This window comes from Littorina saxatilis, linkage group LG7, assembly GCF_037325665.1.
Source record: "Littorina saxatilis isolate snail1 linkage group LG7, US_GU_Lsax_2.0, whole genome shotgun sequence".
In the NCBI taxonomy this organism is placed as follows: Eukaryota; Metazoa; Mollusca; class Gastropoda; order Littorinimorpha; family Littorinidae; genus Littorina; species Littorina saxatilis.
In genome coordinates, this window is record NC_090251.1 from 59,222,328 (window position 1) to 59,242,330 (window position 20,003).

The window sequence follows — 20,003 nt, forward strand, 5'->3', positions numbered from 1 at the left end:
TGTTTCATGTGTGTATTATAGTAGGGACTAGCTGTAAGAAAGGACCATATGGACCTAATGCTATCATCCCTCGGTAATAAAGTTTTCGAGTTCGAGTTCGAGTTCGAGTTCTCTCTCGTTGTCTCTCTGTCTGTGTCTGTCTCTCTATCTCTCTCTTTCTCTCTCTCTCTCGTTGTCTCTCTGTCTGTGTCTGTCTCTCTATCTCTCTCTCTCTCGTTGTCTCTCTGTCTGTCTCCCTATCTCTCTCTCGTTGTCTCTCTGTCTCTGTCTGTCTCTCTATCTCTCTCTCTCTCGTTGTCTCTCTGTCTCTGTCTGTCTCTCTATCTCTCTCTCGTTGTCTCTCTGTCTCTCTGTCTCTCTCTCTCTCTGCGCTCCACTTCTCTTTCCCCCACCTCGCCTCTTCCTCAAACCCCAACCGACACAACCCCCTTCCTCCTCACCCCCCCTAAATTAGGTTTGGGAGCACGAAGCATTACCACACGACATGCATCCCTCCCTCCCCCAACTTACCCTTTTACTCCCTCCCTCACCCCGTCCTCCTCCCCCCAAAAAAAAAGAAAAAGAGGAAAAAGGTGCAGCAGCACCAAACATCGTAACAGCAGGACGGTAACGGGCAGCCATCACTTGACAAGACGCATGGCGGTGGGTGCTGTCACTCTTACCTGAGACACATTTACCTGGCTTTAAAAGCGCCACACTCTCACCTGAGACAAACTTACCTGGCTTAAAAAGCAAGCCTAGGAGCGGGGCCTCTCCCACTTTCTCTCGTCTCTCTCGACCCCCACCTAGAGGGTCCGCGCTGTCATTGAGGATATTGGAAGTCGTTGATGACATAGTACAAGGAACTAGAGGTCTTTTGGGCCGACTTTGGTGCTTGGAGATTTCCCGGCTGTGAGAGACAGAAGAAGACGATTATCGGTGGCCAGTAATTGGCTGCTGTGAGGATTTAATCGCAAGACTGTTTGGCTTCGTTAACTCCGAGAGATTGGCAGTTTTTTGCTGATTGCTGGCACTAAGGTTGGTACAGATTGGTTGTACTTTTCTTTGTTCTGTGTGTGTATCTTTATGTCTGTCAGTCCGTTTGTATGCCTGCCTGTATGTCTGTCCTTTCGTCTGTCTGTCTGTTTGTCCGTCCGTCCGTCTGTTTGTCCGTCTGTCTGTCCGTCTGTTTGTCCGTCTGTCTGTCTGTCCGCCTGTCTGTCTGTTTGTTTGTCCGTCTGTCCGTCCGTCCGTCTGTCTGTCTGTCTGTCTGTCTGTCTGTCTCAAGCTGATTCCAGACACTAACGTTAGTATCAGTTTTTGTTCCTTCTTGTTTGCTTTCTGTCTTTTTTCTTTCCTTCTTCCTTTTGTTTTCGTTTAATTCATTCATTCTTTTATTCAATCATTCATTCTTTCATTCAATCATTCATTCTTTCCTTCTTCCTTTTGTTTTTGTTTAATTCATTCATTCTTTTATTCAATCATTCATTCTTTCCTTCTTCCTTTTGTTTTTGTTTAATTCATTCATTCATTTATTCTTACATTCGTACATTTATACAATACATTTATACATTCATTCTTTCATTCTTTCATTTAATCATTCACTCTTTCATTCAATCATGCATTCTTTCATTCAATCACTCATTCATTCATTCATTCAATCATTCATTCAATCATTCATTCATTCAATCAATCATTCATTCAGTCTTTCATTCATTCAATCATTCATTCTTTCATTCAATCATTCATTCATGCTTTTTTTGTTGTCTTTCTGTCATACTTAGCTGTCTTTCATTCTTTCCTTTTTCTTTTGTTTGTTTCTTTCCCTCGTTATTTTGTTCTGTCCTTTCGTCTGTCTGTCTGTTTGTCCCTCTTTTTCTTTCTCCCTGTTTTAATTGCTTCTGTCTTCAGTTGGTGTTTGCTTTGCTGTTCGTGTTACTCTGAGTCTCTTAGTGTTTCTATCATTTATCATTCCGCAATCATGTCGACTCCAGTTCCAAACCAATGCAAAAATTATCTAACAGTGAAGACCTTGCTTCCAACCAATCCGACAATAATCTAACTGTGAAGACCCTGTTTTCAACCAATACGACAATAATCTAACTGTGAAGACCCTGTTTTCAACCAATACGACAATAATCTAACTGTGAAGACCCTGTTTCCAACCAATACGACAATAATCTAACTGTGAAGACCCTGTTTCCAACCAATACGACAATAATCTAACTGTGAAGACCCTGTTTCCAACCAATACGACAATAATCTAACAGTGAAGACCCTGTTTCCAACCAATACGACAATAATCTAACTGTGAAGACCCTGTTTTCAACCAATACGACAATAATCTAACTGTGAAGACCCTGTTTTCAACCAATACGACAATAATCTAACTGTGAAGACCCTGTTTTCAAACAATACGACAATAATCTAACTGTGAAGACCCTGTTTTCAACCAATACGACAATAATCTAACTGTGAAGACCCTGTTTTCAAACAATACGACAATAATCTAACTGTGAAGACCCTGTTTTCAACCAATACGACAATAATCTAACTGTGAAGACCCTGTTTTCAACCAATACGACAATAATCTAACAGTGAAGACCCTGTTTTCAACCAATACGACAATAATCTAACTGTGAAGACCCTGTTTCCAACCAATACGACAATAATCTAACTGTGAAGACCCTGTTTTCAACCAATACGACAATAATCTAACTGTGAAGACCCTGTTTTCAACCAATACGACAATAATCTAACTGTGAAGACCCTGTTTTCAACCAATACGACAATAATCTAACAGTGAAGACCCTGTTTTCAACCAATGCAACAATTATCTAACAGTGAAGACCTTGCTTCCAACCAATACGACAATAATCTAACTGTGAAGACCCTGTTTCCAACCAATACGACAATAATCTAACTGTGAAGACCCTGTTTCCAAACAATACGACAATAATCTAACTGTGAAGACCCTGTTTCCAACCAATACGACAATAATCTAACAGTGAAGACCTTGCTTCCAACCAATCCGACAATAATCTAACTGTGAAGACCCTGTTTTCAACCAATACGACAATAATCTAACTGTGAAGACCCTGTTTTCAACCAATACGACAATAATCTAACTGTGAAGACCCTGTTTTCAACCAATACGACAATAATCTAACTGTGAAGACCCTGTTTTCAACCAATACGACAATAATCTAACTGTGAAGACCTTGCTTCCAACCAATACGACAATAATCTAACTGTGAAGACCCTGTTTTCAACCAATACGACAATAATCTAACTTGTGAAGACCCTGTTTTCAACCAATACGACAATAATCTAACTGTGAAGACCCTGTTTCCAACCAATACGACAATAATCTAACTGTGAAGACCCTGTTTCCAACCAATACGACAATAATCTAACAGTGAAGACCCTGTTTTCAACCAATACGACAATAATCTAACTGTGAAGACCCTGTTTCCAACCAATACGACAATAATCTAACTGTGAAGACCCTGTTTCCAACCAATACGACAATAATCTAACTGTGAAGACCCTGTTTCCAACCAATACGACAATAATCTAACTGTGAAGACCCTGTTTCCAACCAATACGACAATAATCTAACTGTGAAGACCCTGTTTTCAACCAATACGACAATAATCTAACAGTGAAGACCCTGTTTTCAACCAATACGACTTCTTCTTCTGCGTTCGTGGGCTGAAACTCCCATGTACACTCGTGTTTTTACACGAGTGGAATTTTACGTGTATGACCGTTTTTACCCCGCCATTTAGGCAGCCACACGCCGCTTTCGGAGGAAGCATGCTGGGTATTTTCGTGTTTCCATAACCCACCGAACTCTGACATGGATTACAGGATCTTTTCCGTGCGCACTTGGTCTTGTGGTTGCGTGTACACACGAAGGGGGATAAGTCACTAGCAGGTCTGCACACAAGTTGACCTGGGAGATCGGAAAAATCTCCACTCTTAACCCACCAGGCGGCCGCGGCCGGGATTCGAACCCTCGACCTTCCGATTACGAGGCCGACGTCTTACCACCCCGCCACAGCGCCCGTCAACCAATACGACAATAATATAACAGTCAAGACCCTGTTTCCAACCAATGCGACAATAATCAAGTCAAGTCAAGTCAAGTTTTATTCCGATAAAACCCCGTGAGGGTACATGGAAAATTAAAAAACACAATAAAAACACATTTCATTCAACACCAAATAAAAGGAACTAAAACAAAAAGAAATCAGACTATGTACAGAAAAGGGAGTTGAGGGGTGAGGGAGAGCAAAAACAATACAAGAAACAATTCAACAATAATAATAATAAATAATAATAATGATAATAATAATAATAATAATAATAATAATAATAATAATAATAATAATAATAAAACACACAAAGTAATTACATACATTTCTTTACTATGGGAAATGGGGGGAAGGGGGAGGGGGGGTGATGGGTGAGTTAACATAAGGACAAAAATACTATTACAAACAACACAAAACAGATAACGGAGTATAAAGCTAAAAGAGAATTAAATTTTACTCGCTTCTCAAACAGTCCATGACAAGTGTCATGAACTTTGCGAGTTTTAGCAATAAATTCTTTTTTGTAGTGGAAAAAAGCTCTCTGAATTTAACTGAATTGGGGCGGGCATAATAATAGCACCGTAACAACTGTTTTCTATAATTGGTAAAAAAAGGACATACAAAAATATAATGGAACTCGTCCCCAAGGTCACCTGATGAACATTTGTGACAGATTCTGTCTTGTCTGGGAATACTAAGAGTCCTACCTTTTTGTATAGGCAATTTATGATTCAGTGTTCTAAATTTTAAAACAGCGTTTGCTAAATTAACCGGCAGGATGGACAAGTACTTTTCAAACTCAAAATTCTCTTTATACATTCTATAATTATAATAAAACTCATTGTTATTTATTTCTGAATGCCAGATTTGGACAAATTGGTCCTGTAGCCTATTTTTCATCAGTGCTTTGAAAGTATTAAAATAACCACCATCCGTTACATTATCGATAGTTTGATTGTGCCAAAAATCACTAAAGCCTAACTCATTTAGAACACCATGGACAGAAAGCAAAAATTTTGACTTGTATACACCAGATTCATACATTTTAAACAAAAAACGATATGTCACACAAGAAAGTTTGTCAGAACCATTTGAAAATGCAAGTTTGTACCAAAAATTCAACATACGACATTTCGCTTGAATACTTACAGGGAACTGACCTAATTCACCCAAAACCATGTTTGTTGGTGTTGATTTGCCAACTTTCAAAATCATCTTAAAAAATCGTATCTGTAATTTGTTAGCTAGATCAGACATGTAAGGGCACCATCTAACAGTGAAGAACCAGTTACAAACCAGTGAAACGATAATCTATCTGAGAAAAACCAGTTCCAAACCAGTGCAACGATTATCTATCTGAGAAGAACCAGTTACAAACCAGTGCAACGATAATCTATCTGTGAAGAACCAGTTCCAAACCAGTGAAACGATAATCTATCTGTGAAGAACCAGTTCCAAACCAGTGCAACGATAATCTATCTGTGAAGAACCAGTTCCAAACCAGTGCAACGATAATCTATCAGTAAATACCAGTCTCAAGGCTAGTGATCAATTTGAGAGAAGCATTTTTTCAAAGTATTAAACCAGCTTTATAAGTTAGATTGTAAGAATTTGTTTCCTGGAGTGTCAGCTTTTCATGATGACAACGTCCAATGAAACATCAAAGAACAAAATGAGTGCCGATTGGTGCCCTTGGTGTCTTCACAGCGGGGAAGACAATTAAATCGTAGAGTTTGAGAAATGCTAGAGGTTTTAACCCTGGAGTGTTTCAAAACACCAGCAATTGTTCAGACATAAAAACGAGCTTGTAGTAACAAAATATACTTATTTCTTTTGCAAAATCGAGAATATCAACTCTTTTTGTGTTAAAGAAACGAAGGTTAGGGTTAACCCTAACCCTAATCCTAACCCTAACTCTAACGAAATAAGAGTAGCGCTGCTCGGTGGACACACGATTTCTGTCAGAAACAAGTTTACACGCAACACCCACAGCCAACGTAGAAACATTAATACCAGTCAGGTTTCGTGAGCCAGTAGGAAACTGTTGTGCACGTCGTTCAGCATGGCTTGTGGATGTCACCTGGTAGCATCATTAAATAAGGTATACAACGAATACTGATGACATCTGTACTAAAAGTCGTTCAGCATGGCTTGTTGATGTCACCTGGTAGCAGCATTAAATAAGGTATACAACGAATACTGATGACATCTGTACTAAAAGTCACTAAGCATGGCTTGTTGATATCAGCTGGTAGCAGCATTAAATAAGGTATACAACGAATACTGATGACATCTGTACTAAAAGTCGCTCAGTATGGCTTATTCATATCACCGAACATCATAATAAAATAAGGTATAAAACGAATAATGATGAAAAATAGAGAACGGCAGAAAGGAGAAAGACAGAAAGAAAACATGAAACAAAACTATGGCACTTTATTGAGAGATTACGTCTATGGCACTTTATTGAGAGATTACGTCTATGGCACTTTATTGAGAGATTACGTAAGGAGAAAGACAGAAAGAAAACATGAAACAAAACTATGGCACTTTATTGAGAGATTACGTCTATGGCACTTTATTGAGAGATTACGTCTATGGCACTTTATTAAGAGATTACGTCTATGGCACTTTATTGAGAGATTACGTCTATGGCACTTTATTGAGAGATTACGTAAGGAGAAAGACAGAAAGAAAACATAAAACAAAACTATGGCACTTTATTGAGAGATTACGTAAGGAGAAAGACAGAAAGAAAACATAAAACAAAACTATGGCACTTTATTGAGAGATTACGTAAGGAGAAAGACAGAAAGAAAACATAAAACAAAACTATGGCACTTTATTGAGAGATTACGTCTATGGCACTTTATTGAGAGATTACGTCTATGGCACTTTATTGAGAGATTACGTAAGGAGAAAGACAGAAAGAAAACATAAAACAAAACTATGGCACTTTATTGAGAGATTACGTAAGGAGAAAGAATTAAAGAAAGAAAGAAAGAAAGAAAGAAAGACAGACCCTAACAATCTATGGCCTGAAGAACGCATGTAGCACCATAACAATCTATAGCGTGAAGAACGCATGTAGCACCATAACAATCTATGGCCTGAAGAACGCATGTAGCACCATGACAATCTATAGCGTGAAGAACGCATGTAGCACCATGACAATCTATAGCGTGAAGAACGCATGTAGCACCATGACAATCTATGCCCTGAAGAACGCATGTAGCACCATAACAATCTATAGCGTGAAGAACGCATGTAGCACCATGACAATCTATGGCCTGAAGAACGCATGTAGCACCATGACAATCTATGGCCTGAAGAACGCATGTAGCACTATGGCAATCTATGGCGTGAAGAACGCATGTAGCACTATGACAATCTGTGGCCTGAAGAACGCATGTAGCACTATGACAATCGGTGGCCTCTTATTCCACTCTGTACACAAATCACACACCCAAACCACACAGACTGAAGATGTTTAGTGTCTATGCGAGTGTAAGACGCTCTTATTCCCCTCTGTACACAAACCACACAGACTGAAGATGTTAAGTGTCTATGTGAGTGTAAGTCGCTTTTATAACACGGTAGGCCTGACCAGATCTGTCGTATTTTCATGATCTTGTCTATATAGGAAGGCATCGTTAACAAGATGAGTTATAAACATGTTGAAACAATGGTCGTTTCTATAGGTAGGAAGGCATCTTTAACAAGATGAGTTATAACCATGTTGAAACAATGGTCGTTTCTATAGGTAGGAAGGCATCTTTAACAAGATGAGTTATAAACATGTTGAAACAATGGTCGCTTCTATAGGTAGGAAGGCATCGTTAACAAGATGAGTTATAAAAAGGTTGAAACAATGGTCGCTTTTATAGGTAGGAAGGCATCGTTAACAAGATGAGTTATAAACATGTTGAAACAATGGTCGCTTCTATAGGTAGGAAGGCATCGTTAACAAGATGAGTTATAAAAAAGTTGAAACAATGGTCGCTTCTATAGGTAGGAAGGCATCGTTAACAAGATGAGTTATAAACATGTTGAAACAATGGTCGCTTCTATAGGTAGGAAGGCATCGTTAACAAGATGAGTTATAAAAAAGTTGAAACAATGGTCGTTTCTCTAGGTAGGAAGGCATCGTTAACAAGATGAGTTATAAACATGTTGAAACAATGGTCGCTTCTATAGGTAGGAAGGCATCGTTAACAAGATGAGTTATAAACATGTTGAAACAATGGTCGTTTGTATAGGTAGGAAGGCATCTTTACCAAGATGAGTTATAAACATGTTGAAACAATGGTCGTTTTTATAGGTAGGAAGGTAACAAGATGAGTTATAAACATGTTGAAAGAATTCTCGTTTTTATAGGTAGGAAGGTAACAAGATGAGTTATAAACAAGTTGAAACAATGGTCGTTTCTCTAGGTAGGAAGGCATCTTTAACAAGATGAGTTATAAACATGTTGAAAAAAATGGTCGCTTCTATAGGTAGGAAGGCATCGTTAACAAGATGAGTTATAAACATGTTGAAACAATGGTCGTTTCTATAGGTAGGAAGGCATCTTTAACAAGATGAGTTATAAAAATGTTGAAACAATGGTCGTTTCTCTAGGTAGGAAGGCATCTTTAATTAGATGAGTTATAAACATGTTGAAACAATGGTCGCTTCTATAGGTAGGAAGGCATCGTTAACAAGATGAGTTATAAACATGTTGAAACAATGGTCGTTTCTCTAGGTAGGAAGGCATCTTTAACAAGATGAGTTATAAACATGTTGAAACAATGGTCGTTTTTATAGGTAGGAAGGTAACAAGATGAGTTATAAACATGTTGAAACAATGGTCGTTTCTATAGGTAGGAAGTTATCTTTAACAACATGAGTTATAAACATGTTGAAACAAATTGCGGAAGTCCTTGTGTTCAAATGTTGCAATCTGATGGTGATATTTTTTACCCGCAGTTGCACAAGCCGGGTCGGCTAAGGAAGTTGACAGCATAGAGTGCACGCGTTGCAGCACATGTTACAACAAACTCAAAGTTGACATGTTGTTTGCAATTTCAGGAGTACAAAACCTAAAATGCAGTCATAATCATGTGATAAATAGTCAACTAAGACACGAAAGGCAGTATGGTCTAGACTGAAATAAGTATACAATATGTCATTCATTTCGGAAAATACAACAAATGATTTTTTTTTGCAGAAATTGTATCTTTTGCTGGGAATAGACAATAAATACAACGCTTTAATTCAGAGCAGAAGTGGTTTCCTTTTGTTTGGAATAGACACTATCTTCGGCATTTTGCTTATGTTTGCGGTAGCCTGTAACTCTAAGTCGACATGAACATTAAACATCGCTTAAAACCATACTTCGTTTCTGCGGAAAACTTGGAAAAAAACGACCCAGAAAATATTCCGCCTGAGTTACGAAGACTGACGTCATGCAGCGAGCTGGTGAGTGGATGTTTTTCTTGAATTCTAAAATGAATTCCAAACCTTTAAAACCTGAGTGGTGTCGAACAGCAATAACCAGCAGCTTGGAACAATGACTTCCGACGTGGCGTTTTCTCTGCAGGTCTCTTTCGTTTTTGCTTTCTGGCTTTCTTTCTTGATTTATTTCTTTCTTTCTGGCTTTCTTTCTTTCTTGCTTTCTGGCTCTCTTTCTTTCTGGCTCTCTTTCTTTCTTGCTTTCTGGCTCTCTTTCTTTCTGGCTCTCTTTCTTTCTGGCTCTCTTTCTTTCTTTCTTTCTTGCTTTCTGGCTCTCTTGCTTTCTGGCTCTCTTTCTTGCTTTCTTTCTTGCTTTCTGGCTCTCTCTCTTTCTTAGGCTCTCTTGCTTTCTTTCTTTCTGGCTCTCTTTCTTTCTTTCTTTCTGGCTTTCTTTCTTTCTTGCTTTCTGGCTCTCTTTCTTTCTGGCTCTCTTTCTTTCTTGCTTTCTGGCTCTCTTTCTTTCTTGCTTTCTGGCTCTCTTTCTTTCTTGCTTTCTGGCTCTCTTTCTTTCTTGCTTTCTGGCTCTCTTTCTTTCTTGCTTTCTGGCTCTCTTTCTTTCTTGCTTTCTGGCTCTCTTTCTTTCTTGCTTTCTGGCTCTCTTTCTTTCTTGCTTTCTGGCTCTCTTTCTTTCTGGCTCTCTTTCTTTCTTGCTTTCTGGCTCTCTTGCTTTCTTGCTTTCTGGCTCTCTTGCTTTCTGGCTCTCTTTCTTTCTTGCTTTCTGGCTCTCTTGCTTTCTTGCTTTCTGGCTCTCTTTCTTGCTTTCTTTCTGGCTCTCTTTCTTTCTTGCTTTCTGGCTCTCTTGCTTTCTAGATTTCTGGCTCTCTTTCTTTCTAGATTTCTGGCTCTCTTTCTTTCTTGCTTTCTGGCTCTCTTTCTTTCTTGCTTTCTGGCTCTCTTTCTTTCTTGCTTTCTGGCTCTCTTTCTTTCTTGCTTTCTGGCTCTCTTTCTTTCTTGATTTCTGGCTCTCTTTCTTTCTTGATTTCTGGCTCTCTTTCTTTCTTGCTTTCTGGCTCTCTTTCTTTCTTGCTCTCTGGCTCTCTTTCTTTCTTGCTTTCTGGCTCTCTTTCTTTCTTGCTCTCTGGCTCTCTTTCTTTCTTGCTTTCTGGCTCTCTTTCTTTCTTGCTCTCTGGCTCTCTTTCTTTCTTGCTTTCTGGCTCTCTTTCTTTCTTGCTCTCTGGCTCTCTTTCTTTCTTGCTTTCTGGCTCTCTTGCTTTCTGGCTCTCTTTCTTTCTTGCTTTCTGGCTCTCTTGCTTTCTTGCTTTCTGGCTTTCTTGCTTTCTTGCTTTCTGGCTCTCTTTCTTTCTTTCTTTCTGGCTCTCTTGCTTTCTGGCTTTCTGGCTCTCTTGCTTTCTGGCTCTCTTTCTGGCTCTCTTTCTTTCTTGATTTCTGGCTCTCTTTCTTTCTTGCTTTCTGGCTCTCTTTCTTTCTTGCTTTCTGGCTCTCTTGCTTTCTAGATTTCCGGCTCTCTTTCTTTCTTGCTTTCTGGCTCTCTTTCTTTCTTGCTTTCTGGCTCTCTTTCTTTCTTGCTTTCTGGCTCTCTTGCTTTCTTGCTTTCTGGCTCTCTTTCTTTCTTGCTTTCTGGCTCTCTTTCTTTCTTGCTTTCTGGCTCTCTTTCTTTCTTGCTTTCTTTCTTGCTTTCTGGCTCTCTTTCTTTCTTGCTCTCTTTCTTTCTTGCTCTCTTTCTTTCTTGCTTTCTTTCTTTCTTGCTTTCTGGCTCTCTTTCTTTCTTGCTTTCTGGCTCTCTTTCTTTCTTGCTTTCTGGCTCTCTTGCTTTCTTGCTTTCTGGCTCTCTTTCTTTCTTGCTTTCTGGCTCTCTTTCTTTCTTGCTTTCTGGCTCTCTTACTTTCTTGTTTTCTGGCTCTCTTTCTTTCTAGCTTTCTGGCTCTCTTTCTTTCTAGCTTTCTGGCTCTCTTTCTTTCTTGCTTTCTTTCTTGCTTTCTGGCTCTCTTTCTTTCTTGTTTTCTGGCTCTCTTTCTTTCTTGCTTTCTGGCTCTCTTGCTTTCTTGCTTTCTGGCTCTCTTTCTTTCTTGCTTTCTGGCTCTCTTTCTTTCTTGCTTTCCGGCTCTCTTTCTTTCTTGCTTTCTTTCTGGCTCTCTTTCTTTCTTGCTTTCTTTCTTGCTTTCTGGCTCTCTTTCTTTCTTGCTTTCTGGCTCTCTTGCTTTCTTTCTTTCTGGCTCTCTTTCTTTCTTTCTTTCTGGCTCTCTTTCTTTCTTGCTTGCTTTCTTGCTTTCTTTCTGGCTCTCTTTCTTTCTTGCTTTCTGGCTCTCTTGCTTTCTTGCTTTCTGGCTCTCTTTCTTTCTTGCTTTCTTTCTTGCTTTCTGGCTCTCTTGCTTTCTGGTTCTCTTTCTTTCTTGCTTTCTGGCTCTCTTTCTTTCTTGCTTTCTGGCTCTCTTTCTTTCTTGCTTTCTGGCTCTCTTGCTTTCTGGCTCTCTTTCTTTCTTGCTTTCTGGCTCTCTTTCTTTCTTGCTTTCTGGCTCTCTTTCTTTCTTGCTTTCTGGCTCTCTTTCTTTCTTGCTTTCTGGCTCTCTTTCTTTCTTGCTTTCTGGCTCTCTTTCTTTCTTTCTTGCTTTCTGGCTCTCTTTCTTTCTTGCTTTCTGGCTCTCTTTCTTTCTTGCTTTCTGGCTCTCTTTCTTTCTTGCTTTCTGGCTCTCTTTCTTTCTTGCTTTCTGGCTCTCTTTCTTTCTTGCTTTCTTTCTTGCTTTCTGGCTCTCTTTCTTTCTTGCTTTCTTTCTTGCTTTCTGGCTCTCTTTCTTTCTTGCTTTCTGGCTCTCTTTCTTTCTTGCTTTCTGGCTCTCTTTCTTTCTTGCTTTCTGGCTTTCTTTCTTTCTTGCTTTCTGGCTCTCTTTCTTTCTTGCTTTCTTTCTTTCTTACTTTCTGGCTCTCTTTCTTTCTTTCTTACTTTCTGGCTCTCTTTCTTTCTTGCTTTCTTTCTTTCTTGCTTTCTGGCTTTCTTGCTTTCTGGCTCTCTTTCTTTCTTGCTTTCTTTCTTGCTTTCTGGCTCTCTTTCTTTCTTTCTTTCTTTCTGGCTCTCTTTCTTTCTTGCTTTCTTTCTTGCTTTCTGGCTCTCTTTCTTTCTGGCTCTCTTTCTTTCTTGCTTTCTTTCTTGCTTTCTGGCTCTCTTTCTTTCTTGCTTTCTGGCTCTCTTTCTTTCTTGCTTTCTGGCTCTCTTTCTTTCTTGCTTTTTGGCTCTCTTTCTTTCTTTCTTTCTTTCTTTCTTGCTTTCTGGTTCTCTTTCTTTCTGGCTTTCTTTCTTGGTTTCTGGCTTTCTTTCTTTCTGGCTCTCTTTCTTGCTTACTTTCTGGCTCTCTTTCTTTCTGGCTCTCTTTCTTTCTTGCTTTGTGGCTCTCTTTCTTTCTTGCTTTCTGGCTCTCTTTCTTTCTTGCTTTTTTTCTTTCTTGCTTTCTGGCTCTCTTACTTTCTTGCTTTCTGGCTCTCTTTCTTTCTTGCTTTCTGGCTCTCTTTCTTTCTTGCTCTCTTTCTTTCTTGCTTTCTTTCTTTCTTGCTTTCTGGCTCTCTTTCTTTCTTGCTTTTTTTCTTTCTTGCTTTCTGGCTCTCTTTCTTTCTTGCTTTCTGGCTCTCTTTCTTTCTTGCTTTCTGGCTCTCTTTCTTTCTGGCTCTCTTTCTTTCTTGCTTTCTTTCTTGCTTTCTTGCTTTCTGGCTCTCTTTCTTTCTTGCTTTCCGGCTCTCTTTCTTTCTGGCTCTCTTTCTTTCTTGCTTTCTGGCTCTCTTGCTTTCTAGATTTCCGGCTCTCTTTCTTTCTTGCTTTCTTTCTGGCTCTCTTTCTTGCTTTCTGGCTTTCTTTCTTTCTGGCTCTCTTTCTTTCTTGCTTTCTGGCTCTCTTTCTTTCTTGCTTTCTGGCTCTCTTTCTTTCTTGCTTTCTGGCTCTCTTTCTTTCTTGCTCTCTTTCTTTCTTGCTTTCTTTCTTTCTTGCTTTCTGGCTCTCTTTCTTTCTTGCTTTCTGGCTCTCTTGCTTTCTGGCTCTCTTTCTTTCTTGCTTTGTGGCTCTCTTTCTTTCTTGCTTTCTGGCTCTCTTTCTTTCTTGCTTTCTGGCTCTCTTTCTTTCTTGCTTTTTTTCTTTCTTGCTTTCTTGCTTTTTTTCTTTCTTGCTTTCTGGCTCTCTTTCTTTCTTGCTTTCTGGCTCTCTTTCTTTCTTGCTTTCTTTCTTTCTTGCTTTCTGGCTCTCTTTCTTTCTTGCTTTCTGGCTCTCTTACTTTCTTGCTTTCTGGCTCTCTTTCTTTCTTGCTTTCTGGCTCTCTTTCTTTCTTGCTTTCTGGCTCTCTTTCTTTTGACATAAAAAGACATTTGTTTAAGCATTTAAAGCCGTGACATCAGCTGGCCCTAAAGACATTTGTTTAAGCATTTAAAGCCGTGACATCAGCTGGCCCTAGAGACATTTGTTTAAGCATTTAAAGCCGTGACATCAGCTGGCCCTAAAGACATTTGTTTAAGCATTTAAAGCCGTGACATCAGCTGGCCCTAAAGACATTTGTTTAAGCATTTAAAGCCGTGACATCATCTGGCCCTAAAGACATTTGTTTAAGCATTTAAAGCCGTGTCATCAGCTGGCCCCAAAGACATTTGTTTAAGCATTTAAAGCCGTGACATCAGCTGGCCCTAAAGACATTTGTTTAAGCATTTAAAGCCGTGACATCAGCTGGCCCTAAAGACATTTGTTTAAGCATTTAAAGCCGTGTCATCAGCTGGCCCTAGAGACATTTGCTTAAGCATTTAAAGCCGTGACATCAGCTGGCCCTAAAAGCAGGAAAGCAAAGACACCTTCATTTACGCGATTTGAGAAATTGCGTTTCTATTTCTGTTAAGTATACTTTTTTTTCAATACATAGGTTTTTTTTTAATCGAACTTCGACTTTGCTGATAATATTGTGCGATGCATTGCGTCAAAAGTAGACTGTCCGCAGCAAAATAGAGAAGGTTGCCTCGCGCTAAACACAGACTTACCCCGAAACCAGTATTTTACGCCTTGACTCTACGATTGACGAGACATGTCTCGTGACCGCAGCAAAACAGAGAAGGTTGCCTCGCGCTAAACACAGACTTACCCCGAAACCAGTATTTTACGCGTTGACTCTACGATTGACGAGACATGTCTCGTGACCGACATTTGCAGGTTCGGAAGTTATTAAGGCCAGACTTCCCAAATGTCCGGCTGTCAAAAGTCACTTCCACTCGGGACAAGTTGAAGGCTGAGTGTGTAACTCGGGACGAGTTGAAGTCTGAGTGTGTAACTCGGGACGAGTTGAAGGCTGAGTGTGTAACTCGGGACGAGTTAAAGAGTGAAAGTGTAACCCACACCGCCATGTTCATGTGTCTGTGATCGGCCTTCGCCGCAGACAGCGTTCAGGGTCTATCTTTTCCTGAGTGAAAGAGTGTTCAGGATCTATCTTGTTCTTGTTAACACCCTAACCCTATCTTGTTCTTACTGATACAGCATTCAGGGTCTATATTGTTCTTACTGACACAGCGTTCAATTCAGGGTCTATCTTGTTCTTACTGACACAGCGTTCAGGGTCTATATTGTTCTTACTCACACAGCGTTCAGGGTCTATATTGTTCTTACTGACACACCGTTGAGGATCTATAATTGTTCTTACTGACATTTGTTTTACGTGGGAAGGGTGGGATGCTGAATGTGATAAATACAGTCATTTGTGTGATACTTAGTCATTTGTTTGTCGTGGGAGGGGTGGGATGCTAAATGTGATACTTAGTCATTTGTTTGTCGTGGGAGGGGTGGGATGCTAAATGTGATACTTAGTCATTTGTTTGTCGTGGGAGGGGTGGGATGCTAAATGTGATACTTAGTCATTTGTTTGTAGTGGGAGGGGTGGGATGCTAAATGTGATACTTAGTCATTTGTTTGTCGTGGGAGGGGTGGGATGCTAAATGTGATACATAGTCATTTGTTTGTTGTGGGAGGGGTGGGATGCTGAATGTGATACTTAGTCTTTTGTTTGTCGTAGGAGGGGTGGGATGCTAAATGTGATACATATTCATTTGTTTGTTGTGGGAGGGGCGGTATGTTACATGTGATACATAGTCATTTGTTTGTTGTGGGACGGGCGGGATGCTAAATGTGATACATAGTCATTTGTTTGTCGTGGGAGGGGTTGGATGCTAAATGTGATACTTAGTCTTTTGTTTGTCGTGGGAGGGGTGGGATGCTAAATGTGATACATATTCATTTGTTTGTTGTGGGACGGGCGGGAAGCTAAATGTGATACATAGTCATTTGTTTGTCGTGGGAGGGGCGGTATGCTAAATGTGATGCATAGTCATTTGTTTGTCGTGGGAGGGGTGGGATGTGACATGTGATACATAGTCATTTGTTTGTTGTGGGAGGGGCGGTATGCTAAATGTGATACATAGTCATTTGTTTGTTGTGGGACGGGTGGGATGCTAAATGTGATACATAGTCATTTGTTTGTTGTGGGAGGGGCGGGATGTTACATGTGATACATAGTCATTTGTTTGTCGTGGGACGGGCGGGATGCTAAATGTGATACAGTTATTTGTTTGTCGTGGGAGGGGTAGGATACTAAATGTGATACATAGTCATTTGTTTGTTGTGGGAGGGGTGGGATGCTAAATGTGATACAGTTATTTGTTTGTCGTGGGAGGGGTAGGATGCTAAATGTGGTACATAGTCATTTGTTTGTCGTGGGAGGGGCGGTATGCTAAATGTGATACATAGTCATTTGTTTGTTGTGGGAAGGGTGGGATGCTAAATGTGATACAGTTATTTGTTTGTCGTGGGAGGGGTAGGATGCTAAATGTGATACAGTTATTTGTTTGTCGTGGGAGGGGTGGGATGCTAAATGTGATACTTAGTCATTTGTTTGTTGTGGGAGGGGCGGTATGCTAAATGTGATACATAGTCATTTGTTTGTTGTGGGAGGGGTGGGATGCTAAATGTGATACAGTTATTTGTTTGTCGTGGGAGGGGTAGGATGCTAAATGTGATACAGTTATTTGTTTGTCGTGGGAGGGGTTGGATGCTAAATGTGATACCTAGTCATTTGTTTGTCGTGGGAGGGGCGGTATGCTAAATGTGATACATAGTCATTTGTTTGTCTCGGGAGGGGTGGGATGCTAAATGTGATACAGTTATTTGCTTGGTTATTTGTTTGTCGTGGGAGGGGTGGGATGCTAAATGTGATAAATACAGACATTTGTTTGTCGTGGGAGGGGCGGGATGCTAAATGTGATACATAGTCATTTGTTTGTCGTGGGAGGGGCGGGATGCTAAATGTGATAAATACAGACATTTGTTTGTCGTGGGAGGGGTGGGATGCTAAATGTGATATATAGTCATTAATTTTGTTTGTCGTGGGAGGGGAGGGATGCTAAATGTACATATTCATTTGTTTGTCGTGGGAGGGGTTGGATGCTAAATGTGATGCATAGTCATTTGTTTGTCGTGGGAGGGGTGGGATGCTAAATGTGATACATAGTCATTTGTTTGTCGTGAACGGGACGTCAGTGGAAAGAAAGAACTATTCCCGGGAATTATCATCACGTTATAATGTTATGAACACGCAACCCCCACCACAACACCAACACGACACACAGTGACTGATGACACAAATACGTCATCCTAAAAGTATTTACGTCACATCTATTTGTACTGCAGTCGTAGTACCGTCACGCGCCAGGTCATGCGGCAAAATAACGTAATTATACCAAATCTCGTCTCTTCGCGTTTGTCACGTGATGGAAAGTGTCATTCCACCCCAACGAGCCTCGCTCTCATCATGTCAAGCATGTAAGCCTCCATCTGACGTAATGTGTCAGAGAGACGACAGAGCTGACAGCAATTAAGTGGCCTCTGCTTGGGATACGTAAACACAGCTAACGAAAGACGGGAAATGCAGTGGAGGGCATGAAACAATTGTAACTTTATTGGGGAGGGAGGGAAACGATGGCGCGCGCGCGTGTGTGTGTGTGAGGGTGTTGCTTGGGTTAAAGGCATACTAACGCACTCCCGTGTTTACAAAGTGTAGACCACAATATTTTGCAGGGAACTTAATTTAGCATGTCTCCAGCTGTTGGTAAAGCAATTAGCGTGTATAGTCATCGAGTACATATGGCTTTAAGAAAAAAACCATCAGAAACAAGAACAACCAAACAAGAGATTTGCAAGTGCTAACTTGTTTTTTTTTTCTGAAAACCCGAGTTTGAAATTAAACACGTTTGCAATTAATACTACATTTTGTTGACGCTGTAATATGTCAACATCGGGACAGAAAACATATCGAATAGGTCTTTCAGGAAAAGACGTCTTTAATCATGCGTTGTCAAAGTGACGCAATTCTACCAAAGGAAACTTATTCGTCACTGTCCAGTTTGTCTAAAGCGTGAACTATTGTAGCGTAGTCAACTTGTGGGCATTAGCACACCTGCTGTTTTAGGGTTAGGGTTAGGGTTAGGGTTAGGGTTAGGGTTAGGGTCTAACCCTAACCTGCTGTTTACGTACGTGTGTGTCTCTGCGACTGTACTTTGTGCAAGGGATTCCAAGAACAGAATAATTTGACAGATTGGTTGGAGCGCAACACATAGACAAACCCTGATACCGGCAAACACAGCAACACACACGCTTGGATGCGCGCACCTACGCACGCACGCACGCACGCACGCACGCACGCACGCAAAGACACGCACACGCACAGACAAACACACAGACAGACAGATAGACTGACACACACTGACACAGACACACAGACACACAGACACACAGACACACACACACACACACACACACACACACACACACACACACACACACACACACACACACACACACACACACACACACACACCGATAGAATGACAGACAGACACAGACAGACACAGACAGACACAGAAACAAGTCGCGTAACATTTAGAGCTTCGTCAATCCCCGCGGCAAGGAAATCCTCAGTTTTCACGTGCAAAACGAAATGCTATTGACAAGCCAGTCCAGCACAGTAGTGTATTGTGCTAAGCAGGAAAGCGCGCTTTTCTGTGTCCATTTTAACTTTCTGAGCTTGTTTATAATTCAAACATATTATATATATTATATGCTTTTGAAATCAGGAAATGATAAGGATAAGATGAAATCATGTTTGGATCAAATAACCAAAGGGAAGTAAGCCCTCTAAATGCATACGTCATCATACGTCATCATACGACATCATACGACATCATACGACATGTGTTGTGGAGTAAGCGAGAATTATACGGACCCATTCTCCTGGAACCTTGGAGATTAATAAGCATTGTAATTCAATCAAGTTTGCGTTTTAATGAAACAGATCCTGTGATTGGTCAGCATGCCCCCACTCATTAAAAATTACCGGTCATTAATTGCCGTCGATAACCACTCGCTAAAAAATCCATTTACAACCTGCTGGCGAGGTGCATTGATACAGCCTCAACTAGTCTCGGTTAGCTTTGAGGGTCATTTTACAAGTAGGAAATATATTATATGAAGGCCAACGAAATACCGAGACCATAAGGTATGCGAAGTGATGACGTCGAATACGTGACGTAAGTTGATGCATGAATTCTTCCGGACTACGTCAGTCAATTCCAAAGATCGCTTTTGTGATGAAAAGAATTTGTTTTGGAGTTTGCTGTCCAGAAACCCGTCAAAAAAGAAGGGAAAATGTGTGTGAAAGAAAACAAAACAGGAGCAGAGTGATACGATAGGAATACAGAGACATATTTCTTGGGACTTGACCCTTGCAGGTAGGTGGACTGAAAGTAGTGTGTGAACAGAACAGAACCAATTCTGTCTGTTTACAACCGCATGAAAGCAGGAAAGAGATCGTCGTCAGATTGAATTACAATAACATTAACATGCTTCCATTTGAAACTTCTCGGTCTTCATCGGGGATTGACGCCCTCCCAAAGTCTAATTGAAGCCCTCCGTCGCTTCGCTCCGTCGGGCTTCAATTAGCTTTTGTCGGGCGTCAATCCCCGATGAAGACCTCGAAGTTTCAAATGGAAGCATGTAACGATACAGCGGGTGATTGGTGTTCAAGAAGACAACGATACAGCGGGTGATTGGTGTTCACAAAGACAACGATACAGCGGGTGATTGATGTTCACAAAGACAACGATACAGCGGGTGATTGGTGTTCAAGAAGACAACGATACAGCGGGTGATTGGTGTTCAAGAAGACAACGATACAGCGGGTGATTGGTGTTCAAGAAGACAACGATACAGCGGGTGATTGGTGTTCACAAAGACAACGATACAGCGGGTGATTAGTGTTCAAGAAGACAACGATACAGCGGGTGATTGGTGTTCACGAAGACAACGATACAGCGAGTGATTGGTGTTCACAAAGACAACGATACAGCGAGTGATTGGTGTTCACAAAGACAACGATACAGCGGGTGATTGGTGTTCACAAAGACAACGATACG

General features: G+C 40.6%; 1 protein-coding gene across 1 annotated transcript in view; it reads left to right on the plus strand.

The window, feature by feature from the left end:
* Positions 1-764: 764 nt before the first annotated feature.
* LOC138971910 (prestin-like) overlaps positions 765-20,003 on the plus strand; it is a 39,202-nt gene continuing 19,963 nt past the window's right edge. Inside the window, exon 1 of the mRNA XM_070344756.1 lies at positions 765-1,017. The gene's annotated coding sequence lies outside the window, so the exon portion shown is untranslated. The remainder of the gene's footprint in view (positions 1,018-20,003) is intronic.